At 40.9% G+C, this 12,795-nt stretch overlaps 1 non-coding gene across 1 annotated transcript; it reads left to right on the top strand.

Annotated features, from left to right (window-relative positions):
- Positions 1–9,816: 9,816 nt before the first annotated feature.
- On the top strand, positions 9,817–9,890 carry Trnas-cga (transfer RNA serine (anticodon CGA)). The gene has a single exon. It is a non-coding gene; the product is annotated as a tRNA-Ser (tRNA).
- The last annotated feature ends 2,905 nt before the right edge of the window (positions 9,891–12,795 follow it).

Genomic DNA, 12,795 nt, shown 5'->3' with positions numbered 1-12,795 from the left:
TGTAAAGAAACCATATGCCACTTATTTTCTCCTCATAAAAAATAAAAGAATAATTATATTTTACTTATTTTCTCCTTATAAAAAACAAAAAATAAAAAATAATCTTGTCGGATGTTTTCCCTTTTTTTAACATTTGTACCATTTATAAGAATATCATCTCAATACTTGTGTATGTATATTTCTTTGTCAAAGCAATTCTTGGAAATAATTCTTATTTGTTAGTGTAACAATGTTGAAATGAGTGTCTAGAAACAAAAATAGTTTACTTGTACATGATATTTAGAAAATGTGTTAGGAATAGATTTTACTTAATTAGCTACATTTATAAAAACAATATTTCTAAGAAAATCGATGTGAAAGACTCCTCACTTTCGATAACAAAATTCTTAAAAAACAAACTTCACACTTAAATAAAGAAAGAAAATAATTAAAAATTAATAACAGCATAAAAATATTCTTCTCTTGACATTTTAATTATAATGTGGAAAAATATAAAAATATAAATTAGTAATACAAACTAGCATAGAACAGAATAATGTGGCTGAACAGTAGGCAACAAAATTTAGACACCAGAAAAATTTTTGACTGACTTAGACAACGATTCAATCATTGCCTAACTTCAGTGCAAAAATTAAGTTCTAAGGGTGGTGATATGTAAGGTGTCAGGCAAATCCAACACCTTCCATGAAAACCCTGACATGATAAGCAAATCCAGTAGTATGTCACATAGCTCCGAATAAATCGTGACATTAAATTAACCAAAGTAATATGAGTAACGAGTGAGCAAATAGAATACCACAGACTAACACAAGAATGCCTAAATGCATGTCGTACCTTCCCACCATGAGACCGACGCAGTTCCGAGGGGAGAAACAAGAACAGAAGCCGAGAGCAGAACCGTGTTAAGCTAGAAGGCCCTACCATAAGGGACGGACTGGACACCCACGTCGCCAGCCTACCTCTACGACTACCACCCGCACGTTTTAGCGTGAGACTTTTTCGAGTGTCTGTTACATTAGGACCACCCCCCCAGCCCATATTAAAAGATAGAGCTCTCCAGACGAACAGTATAGATCTTACGATAACGCTAAAAGGACCACACCAGGTGCAGGTTTTAGCGTGAGACTTTTTCACTCTGTTACATTGCAAACTTTAAAAACCACGAAATGTATAACGTTTCTCATTGGATAGACAGAATTTTTGTAGGCTGAGCTTAAGGTTAACATTGGACCCTGATTGGTCAGATGAAAACATAGCCAGATAGTTTTTTTTAAACTTCGGTAAATTGTAGTAAGGAGAAGTTAGAGGATTTGCTTCCGAGATGGCGAGGTGAGCGAAGCTGTGCTGCCCGACGCTGCCCTGACGCTGCCTAAACACCGACAAGGTAATGAACGCACGCGATGCCGCATTTTTGAGCGCATAAGGCTTCATTCAGAACTGCAGAAGTCTCATCTGTTATACCCCCTTTTTGCGTAATACTAGTGTCGGTCGTTAATTAAAACTCATGGTGTTCATATTTGCCATTTGAAGTAAAAATCTGAAACGCGATAATTTTTCTGTTATATAGTTATTGAAAAGCCACATCAGCCGCTGTAATTTACGACAAGTTAGATAAGTAATTAAAGATAATTGAGGGTAACTTTAGACCACTTTGATAGTTTTCTCTTTTGTGAAAATTTAAACCTAGATTATAGATGTGATATGGCATAGGTCATCCTTCGATCCATTGTAGAACTTGGAAACCCATTCAGGGAATATTCGTTCACATTTTTGTTGAACGCAGTTGGTTTTTACCATCCTGTATTAAAACACTTCCTTTTATCGATAGCGCAATTTATAAACAATGTTTTGGGAGTAAAATAAAATATCCAATGGTAAACTTAACTGCTTTTTCGACGTTATTTTACCAGCTAACTAAAGGAAAGCCTTGAACCCTCCCACTAAATTTAGTTAGTATTAAGATTCTTTTACAGGTAGTGCAGTGGAGCTCACGCTGAGATCATTTAGTATTTCGTTATATCATCGCTAGTCTCACTGAACTCTTTTGAATTCTACATGTCATGTGTGGTCTGGCGTCTCTTTACCAGCAACAGGTCCCAGGTTCTAACTAGACAATTCCCTAAAAAACCCGCTCAGACCGTCGTTGCGCGAAAGTGGTAGGGAGACACGATATAGAACAAACAGACACCACCATGAATGTTTAGATAAGTATCATATTCTTACTGTGACACTAGACCATTACTGAGGCGAATGCTATGGAAGGTGTTCCTGTCTTCTTTCTCACAATTCCATTTATTGAAAACAACACATCGCCCTACAAAAGGCATCCTGACACCCTATGTAAATTATAGGTGTCGTTCATGATATTCACTTGAGACTAGTCGTACTCGGACGCATACACACTCTTTGTTTCAGTTACTACCGGTTATGAGGCGCGTCATTTTCTATGGAACGGAGCCCGACACTTTGGTCAGAGATGACACGGTGATGGGCATTGATTCAAGTCTACGTGCCGTGGCACTAAGTTGCTGTGCCGAGGCATCTCATAAATATTCAGTACAGCTTGAACCGGGATTTTGAGCAGGTCACTTGGTAATCGGTGCGTTTTCGTGCACGCAATACCTGCGTTGTAATTCGTGTACGCACTAGGCTCACACGCAAACTATTCGACGATGGCAAACGCGCAGCACATATTCTTGAAATACACTGTCGAGGCCGCTACGCACACGGTGTTAGAGCTGGAACCAACTCCACGAGGAAACAAACAACACTTCCTGATTCGAAACATGAATTTCCACTACAGACACTGACCGGTTTGTGAGGTTCCCCCGGACTGCCTTGCCAAAGGTCCCATTACAGCGCATATTTGTTATCGGTATGCAAATGTTACTTACCCGTCTTATTGTCCGTCTCTCTACGAAGGTAAGTTTAGGTTTCCTTCCGCTGCTCTGATCATTTCAGGGCATTCTTCTATTTAAAAATCATTACTTTATATTCTATAATATATTAGAGATTCATAAAACGCAGAAGATAGTTACATACATGAGTAACGAAGCTCAAAGTGTGCTTGCAGAAGAACTAGAGGGTTTTACGATCAGTCGGCGATGTGGTCATCACGTAGGGACAAATACCTCAGACAGAGGAAGGATTTCGACCTTCTCCTTTTTAAATATATCTCAATGGAAAATCATTTAATCGATAGTTAAACCAGAAACAGAAATATATGTAGGAAAGAGAGTATATGACAACTGTGCATGTTGAATGCTACGGCAGTACTTAAATCATTGCACCACCTTGCTTGGTGATGGACACAGGAGCTTCAATATTACTTTCACCGCCTGGAACACGACCAACTAACTCAATGTTCATCCAAAAGAAAAGTCATTGTAGAAGTTGCAACTCCACTTATGGTGGTGCACATCAGTTTATGTCGGTTCTAACAACAGGTTTGTGTTAAATCAAATAAATGGTTCAAATGGTTCTGAGCACTATGGGACTTAACATATGAGGTCATCAGTTCCCTAGATCATAGAACCACTTAAACCTAACTAACCTAAGGACATCACACACATCCATGCCCGAGGCAGGATTCGAACCTGCGCTCGGTTCCGGACTGACGCGCCTAGAACCGTTCGGCCACAGCGTCCGGCTGTGTTAAATCTGCAGATGATATAACTCAGCAGAAACCGGTAGTAAACCGTAATAAAATATGATAAAGAGTGTGCTGTTAGTAATTAATTACTTTTATTAAGTAATTTTCCCTGGTTTACTCAATTTTTACTAATTTTGTTACTAACAGAATGTTTTTCAGTATCACGCTACAGTCCTCAGGTGCTGTACAGTTACATCAGTTGTTTCCATTTAGTTGCTTACTTTTGTAATACAAACAAATCGATGTGACATTTCTGAGTGACGGTATTTTTCCTGTTCCTGTGCCCTGTGCAGACAAACACATAATCAAGAACGTACAGACATCGGTGATATGATTTAATAAATATCAGCAGGACTTGACAACATCAGAAGAATGGTGTTATAAATACTGTAACATCATCATTTACTTCATCAAATCTCTCACTAAATGGATAATGTTAATAACAGTGACACATGAATGTGGAAAAACGTCTGTGGAGTATGTGAAATTGCGTTTTAGTGTGATGAGTTTTATTTCCTAGGTGTACCGGTGAGATTGTGCACCTAATTTGCTCCTCTCCAGAAAGAATAGTCTACTTCTGTGTGTACTTTGAGTGAATTATATGTTTAATTCAACTTACTGGTTGCTTTACTTATTTTTTGTTGAACAAGTGTTTATCTGGCACACAGAACACAAGAATAAAAACAGCACTGTCACTCAGCACTTATAACGTTTAACTGTTTACATTCCAAATGTAAGCAATTGAGTATAAACAACGGATGTAACTGTAAAGAACCTAATGTTGGCAGAATGGTGCCGTAACGTGTCATGCTAAAGAGTATTAGTAATAAGAGAAGGATTTTTTTTTCAAAATGTGTAATATAGTCGCTCACCTCAATCTATCCCACAAATCATGAATAAATTTTAAATTTTAGTTATTAATGGTACAGGTAGTGCTTTTTAAAAGAACCATCCTGGTATTTTTGCTTTCTGCCTTAAACGATTTAGAGACAGGTATGAAATGTAAATCTAGATGGGCAGACAATTTTATTGAAACAAGCATGCAAATCTTCTTGCTGCGTCACATCGCTGGGTAGTAGGGAGTGTGACAACTACCACAACAATCATTAAAAGATGTGCCCTTGCGTACCTTTTTCGCAGATAGAGACTGAGACACTGAAGAGATGAGAAAAAGAAACGTAAAAGCATAGTCAACACTACGCAAAACGCTTTACACAGTGATGCTAACATTTGTTAAGACAAATGATACAACAATAAGACGAGTTTTTTGGGCGTGATGTGAGAGAACCCGTACTAGTTTGAAGTAAAGAACAATAGACATAATCTGAAAGGCAGTGAAGTACAGAAGTGTTGAATTTTTATGCAGGATGATGGTCGAAGTAGAGAGGATATAAAATGTAGACTGGCAATGGCAAGGAAAGCGTTTCTGAAGAAGAGAAATTTGTTAACATCGAATATAGATTTATGTATCAGGAAGTCGTTTCTGAAAGTATTTGTTTGGAGTGTAGCCATGTATGGAAGTGAAACATGGACGATAACTAGTTTGGACAAGAAGAGAATAGAAGCTTTCGAAATGTGGTGCTACAGAAGAATACTGAAGATAAGGTGGATAGATCACGTAACTAATGAGGAGGTATTGAATAGGATTGGGGAGAAGAGAAGTTTGTGGCACAACTTGACTAGAAGAAGGGATCAGTTCGTAGGACATGTTTTGAGGCATCAAGGGATCACAAATTTAGCATTGGAGGGCAGCGTGGAGGGTAAAAATCGTAGAGGGAGACCGAGAGATGAGTACACTAAGCAGATTCAGAAGGATGTAGGTTGCAGTAGGTACTGGGAGATGAAGCAGCTTGCACAGGATAGAGTAGCATGGAGAGCTGCATCAAACCAGTCTCAGGACTGAAGACAACAACAACAACAACAACAGGAAGCATTCAAATGAAGTGGTACTAAAAGGACAATAGATCCTCTAAATAGTCTTTTCGGCTCTCTACAGCGTGATAATGGCGAAGGATTGTATACATACATACTGTTCGTGCAGGTATTAAGCACAGTGGGTCCATGGATGGAGCTATCTAAAATAAGAGGAGCTAAAGGACGTTGTCAACTCTGTTGCAAGACCAGTGGCTACGATGAAACTTGTAAGACTTCTTCTTACTTTCTTGAGAGAAAGACGAGGTACACTTGTGCGCAGAGTTTGCGGTAGCGGCGGTTGAGAGACAGAGAGCAGGAAGAATAGATACCGGAAATACCTGGAAGTTTTCTTCCAAGCGCTAGACGCGTCACTGCTGACCTTATCTTGCGTCCGAGCCTGGTGGTGGAGACTCACTTGGCGACTGTACGAGGGGTCACGACGGGGGTCGCTTTCCTGTGCTCGCTTCTTATGTGCGTGCGTGCGGCCATGTGTATGACTATGTGTGTGTGTGTGTGTGTGTAGGGTCGGGTCGTCGCCGGCAGCCGACCTCGCCCTCGGCAGCGTGAATCACACTCCCCAATTTCCTGCGGTCGCCGTGCCGCATGTAAAATAGCCTCCAGACTAACGGACCATGCCCTGCCGAAAGCTCCACCTTATCCTCCTGCACAGATACCACCGTGCTCCTTCAGGGTGCCAGTGCCTGGCTGTCTATCGCTTCCATGCTCCATGCACAGTGTTAACTTTGACAGAAGTCCATTGTGTGTATTTAACATCATACTATATTGCTATTTGTATATTCACTCATCAATTAGTGCAAGCGTTCAATAATAATTTATAACCTTTTCGTGTTGTATGTAAGCTCTCCAAGGCCTGCGATTGTTTAGATCATGATACCCTAGTAGAAAATTTCTATGGAACTGATGTCTTTATACGCAGTTGGCTTGAATCGTACTTAACAAACAGAATGCAAAAGGTTGGGGTGAATAATTCAAACAATTTCGGCAAAGTCGAAAATTTTAATGACTAGATTAAAATAACAAAGGGTGTACCACAGGGTTCAATTTTGGGTCCACTCCTATTCCTTATATATGTTTATGACCTTTCAATTAACGTGCATCAAGCATAATTCGTACATTTCGAAGACGATAGTAGTGTTATAACAAATCCTCTTAGAGAGAAAGCAACAGAAGAGTTAGTAAACGATATTTTAGAAAGTGTTATTAAGCGGTTCTCCGAAACTGGACTCTGTAACTTTTGAAAGAACACACTACATTCACTTGTGTACAACAAATACAGACACATCAACAAAAGATGTAGCAGACGAGCAGGAGTCAGTATGTATGGTGCAATGCTCCATATTTCTGGGCATACATATGGACGAAAACCTGAATTAGAAGAAGCGTGGTACCGAGCCTCTCAAACAACTATGTTCAGCTACTTCTGCTCTTTGTATAGTTGTTAATCTTGGAAGCAAACATCTCAACCTCCTGCCATTTTTTGCCTACTTCCATTCAGTAATGACGTACGGAATAATTTTCTGGGGTAACTCATCACTTATAAAGAAAGTACTGATTCCACAAAAGCGGACAATTAGAATAATATGTGGTGTTTACCCACAGACATAATATAGGCAGCTATTTAAGGAGCTCGGCATTTTAAATGCGCCATCACAATACATAAATTAGAAAATGAAATTGGTTATAAATAATCCATCACAATATAGGAAGAACAGTGATATACTTAACTACAACACTAGAGGGAAAAATAACCTTTGTTACCCATTATTAATACTGACAGTGGCTCAGAGATGAGTCTGTGAATTATTCCACAAGCTATTGAGCAACGACTGTCACATAGAGAGAAGTTTCTGAAGGTTTCTATGAAAACGCCAAGGAGACTAGAAGTACTTGGACAGAAGAAAGAAGAGAGAAACATCGAAAATGATGAGAGATACGTGGAAGAAAAGAAATAAGAAACAAGTGAAGTAATCGTAGTTCATTGAGGCTGTTGCATAAAAGGAAAACTACGCCACAGCAGAGGCGATGTAAGAAACTGAATCGGAGCCTGTAGGGAACAACCACTCGTGGGACCTGATTATTCTATATCTTTACCTGCATCACTGTGAGTACTTCGCAAGCCTCCTTCGAATTTCTGGCGAAGGGCTCTCCTGTTACCGCTATCTGATGCCCTCCTTAGTGACTGACTTTCCATAGACACTGGAACACGTATTTTCTTAATTTCTTAACCGGAAGACAGATATCATTTTTCATAGAGAAATCTATAGTACTGGTTTTTTTAGTATTACAATTATTGTTAAAGAAAGATTTCGGCCACATATTTAACTCCATTACTGCTTAACTTCCAAAATTTGCATAAAAGAGCAAGTTTTTTTTTTAATTTTTGACCGAGAAACTAAATACCAATCTTTCTCATGCCGTATTTCACCCCCCTAGGTGTAGAATTTCGAAAAGTCCCTTTTTAAACGATGGCTGCAATTTCAAGTTTCTATCCTCAGCGCTTTGGCAGGGGGCGACCATGAGTTAGGCAGACTGCAGCACTCTTACTTTTATACGCAAAGATTTGTTGTTGTGTGCGTTAGTTCTTGGAAAAGAGGAAGAGATACAGCCGACAAGTAGTTCAAACACCACCATATGTAATATAAACGCCAACAGCTGTCTGAAACTGAGGAGGATGGTTCGAAACCGGAAACGGAGCTATCTCTGAAAATAAATATCATTATTAACAATAGCTGGTTGCTGCTTACTTCTTTTCAAGAATCATCTTATAAAGACGTTCTTTATGGTACATACATCTAGGTATTTTTCCTGGTACAGCACTTCAAAGTTTTTAATAAAGCATTAATTTTCTATTTTTTTTTTTTAGTTCTCCTGACACATATTAGATTTAGCACTTAGTACGCTTTTCATCTCCACACGTCAATTTGTCGCCTGTAGGGCTCCGCGCAATTTACTTTAGTCCTCTGGTGTCGCGGCCCCCATGAACACTACGAATTTTTGTGGAATCATTGCAAGGATATGCGGAAGGAAAATAACGAATAAACTGTTCAGAGATACACGTTTTTATTTTCACATGATAGGATAACGTTTGTTAGCTGCGTACCATGTTTACGTTCTAGGCTAAAACCACACAAGAGATATTATTTCACAAGCGTTTCGAGCGGTGGACTATGGAATGATCAGCTGTCGTGATACAGCTCGTCCACTGCTTGAAGATAGCACGTTGCGTCCAACATTGTCAGCCATGGCAACTTCTTCAGCAACTTGTGGCACAATTGGTCGTCAGCCTATTCTAAGACCAATTCCCAAATCGCCAGTTGATTCGTACTCCGGAATCACGTTCGTCAGCTCCAGAGCGGAAAGAGGACCCCTCTGTATTCCGTTTATGCGTCGGCATTCGAGAAGAACAGAAGCACAGTTGATGTTGTTCTGTTAGAACTGCTTTGCGAGTAAAGCCCTGCTCACTTTGTCGAGACCAATGCCGACGGTCTGCAACTGTGATACATGCTGATGCTTGTGTTTGCACCCTACGTCGCTGTACCAGTACCCGTGTCTAACGATAATACCCGACGCTAAGACTACTAAAAACGCAAATCCGGCAGCGCACAATCTGAACATAATTCTTATAAAGCTGGGTACCCGTATGATAAATAGTTTTCCATTTACATTGACTCAAGTACTGAAAGTTTAATTAAAACCAACTCGATATCTGGTGGGAAGGCCTGAACCCTGTCACAAATTTAGTTCCGATATTCGTTAAGCTCGTATTTCATTCACTGATCGACAGTATGGAACTTGAAACTTCCTGGCAGATTAAAACTGTGTGCCCGACCGAGACTCGAACTCGGGACCTTTGCCTTTCGCGGGCAAGTGCTCTACCAACTGACCTACCGAAGCACGACTCACGTCCGGTACTCACAGCTTTACTTCTGCCAGTATCCGTCTCCTACCTTCCAAACTTTACAGAAGCTCTTCTGCGAAACTTGCAGAACTAGCACTCCTGAACGAAAGGATATTGCGGAGACATGGCTTAGCCACAGCCTGGGGGATGTTTCCAGAATGAGATTTTCACTCTGCAGCGGAGTGTGCGCTGATATGAAACTTCCTGGCAGATTAAAACTGTGTGCCCGACCGAGACTCGAACTCGGGACCTTTGCGTTTCGCGGGTAAAGTTTGGAAGGTAGGAGACGGATACTGGCAGAAGTAAAGCTGTGAGTACCAGACGTGAGTCGTGCTTCGGTAGCTCAGTTGGTAGAGCATTGCCCGCGAAAGGCAAAGGTCCCGAGTTCGAGTCTCGGTCGGGCACACAGTTTTAATCTGCCAGGAAGTTTCATATCAGCGCACACTCCGCTGCAGAGTGAAAATCTCATTCTGGAAACATCCCCCAGGCTGTGGCTAAGCCATGTCTCCGCAATATCCTTTCGTTCAGGAGTGCTAGTTCTGCAAGTTTCGCAGAAGAGCTTCTGTAAAGTTTGGAAGGTAGGAGACGGATACTGGCAGAAGTAAAACTGTGAGTACCGGCCGTGAGTCGTGCTTCGGTAGGTCAGTTGGTAGAGCACTTGCCCGCGAAAGGCAAAGGTCCCGAGTTCGAGTCTCGGTCGGGCACACAGTTTTAATCTGCCAGGAAGTTTCATATCAGCGCCCACTCCGCTGCAGAGTGAAAATCTCATTCTGGAGTATGGAACTTCATCCAATTCCTTCCGGAATTTTAATAACACGTGATCAACCTCGCTGCCTTCGTCTACGGCACTCTGAATTCCATGGAGGAACAGGTCGATCTCTGTTTTACAAGATCGCTCTTTACAGAAACCCTGTTGATTTTTTATGGAAGACATTTTTCGGGTTAAAATGGTTCAAATGGCTCTGAGCACTATCGGACGTAGCATTTTTTGGTTTCCAAAAGCGTCATAAGACAGAATCGCGGTAGCTGTAGCATATGTGTTCGACAAACCTAAGACAGACTGACGTGAACCAAACTGATCTATAATTATGTGCATTTATCCATGACCCTTCTTGAAAACGTGAATGACCTCCGTCTTTTTCGTGGTATCCTTCGTTGTTCCAGCAACAACAGATAGACTATAACTAGAAGGGGGAGAAGCTCTTTCACATAATTCACTTCGAAATTTTGTACTGCGTGTTATTCTGCATAGTAGGGGCTACTCGGATGTTTTTATCTTGTCAACACTACGTTCCTTTTTAGGTGAAAAGTGGAATAAATCATCGACTGAGTTTATCCACCTGCTATGCTAAAAGCTTGAAAAATAAAAATTTACATGTTAATGTGGCTAAAAGCATGTGTAAGTATCTCTGAACATTAAACTTAAGTTTTGATAATGTTGGCGTTATTAAAGTCCTCAGCAATCAACTCATCTTTAGTGGTAAATGGAAACAGAGCTTATTTTAAGTAAGGCGATTAATGTAACCCAAGACAATGCTTTTTATGTCCTCCTCTTTAATAGATCCGCACAACAAGAATGGTGTAAAACCGATGCAGCCATGATTGAAGCTCAGGTGTGCGACGGTGCTCCTGAAGTTCGTGGAACATCCAGAGTTGTCATATCTACGCTACACTCCTAAATGGTGTCTCTTTGTGCAAGGACATCCGCACCACAGGGACACTTATTCCATTTTTTTCCACAGTTCACTTGTTGAAGTTCTGACTCAGCCTACAAAGCAGTAGTTGTGATTCCACGACGACTACGGTGAATAGTCTTCGCAGCTAAAGCATCATCAATCTAGTGTTCCACAATGTTCTATTATACAGCAGAGGCTTATGTCATATTGCTAGTTGTAGAACAATGTCATCAATTACAGGCATATCGTATACGAAAGAGTGATTATCTCTTCCTTAGTATCTTAAAAAGTCCTCAGGAACGTATATTGTGTATGTGATTCAGGAAGATGTGAAAAATTCTAAGCAAAGTACTCAAATCATTTTCGTACCCCAAATTTATTTGGCATCGGTAGAAGGTGAATGTCTAAAAGCTAAAGAAGTCTTTGGAAGTCTCAAGAATTAGTTATTCAGATCCATCTGTTTCCTCATCGTTAGCGATTGTTTTGGGCAGACGCACAGGCAGTGAATAAAAACATGGACACAACAAAATCAGAGGCATGCTTAATGCTATGTAGGAAAGCCGTTCACATTCCAAACAGTTTCCAGTCGTTTCGAAATAGGTAAATACAGGTATTGCATTGTTTTCAAGGATATCTCGTACCATTCTTCCTGCAAAATAGTGGCAAGTTAAGTTAACGATGATGGAGACAGCGATATGTCACCCTTCGCCGGCCGGGGTGGCCGAGCGGTTCTGGGCGCTACACTCTGGAACCGCTCAACCGATACGGTCGCAGGTTCGAATACTGCCTAGGGGATGGATGTGTGTGATGTCCCTCGGTGAGGTTGGTTTAAGTAGTTCTAAGTTCAAGGGGACTGATGGCCTTAGAAGTTAAGTCCCATAGTGCTCAGAGCCATTTGAACAATTTTTTTTTTAACTCACCCTTCACCACAAAGTAGACCACAAAGACTTAGTAACATTGAGATCTGGTGGTTGTGGTAGACAGAGGTGATGCGACAATTCATCGTCGAGCTCACAAAACCAGTGGTGGACGATGAGAGCTGTGTGAATAGGGGCTTCTCGTCTTGGAAACAGGATCGCAATTGTGAATAAGCAGTATACCGTTGTACGGACCTGGTCTGTCAAAATGGTCATATAATCCTTGGGGCGGATACTTGCAGAATAACCTTGGAACCCATGGAATGATGCGATGTGGTTCTCCAAACCACTGCCGAAACCCGTCGTATTTCATACTTGGGACCTAAATTCGACCAGAAGTTGAAAGCAGTGTGGAACAAGACTCATCGCTCGAAATGACGTTTTCCTTTGCTCCGCAATCCAGGTTTTATGGCTTCGGCACGATGTTTTCCTGTTATGGGCATTTTCATCACTGACGAGTGGTTCTGGAATTTTCACCCCGTTACTTTTCCTCACAAAACTCTTCACTGCCCGTCTGTCTACACACACTTTCGAGGGCATTATAACTTAGCGAACGATGTTCCTCCGTTTTTCCTGTACGCATTAGAAATCTTCGATACACCACCTATTAAAACGCCAAACACTTCGGCTCCCTTGATTACGGAATAACCCACCATATGAGCACCAACAATTTTCCCATGTCCGAATTCACTTAGAGCCGACATAATGCACTCACAA

This window comes from Schistocerca gregaria, chromosome 3 (genome assembly GCF_023897955.1).
Source record: "Schistocerca gregaria isolate iqSchGreg1 chromosome 3, iqSchGreg1.2, whole genome shotgun sequence".
NCBI classification, from domain to species: domain Eukaryota; kingdom Metazoa; phylum Arthropoda; class Insecta; order Orthoptera; family Acrididae; genus Schistocerca; species Schistocerca gregaria.
Note: the sequence above shows the minus strand (reverse complement) of the source record. Positions and strands in the feature narration are given on the sequence as shown.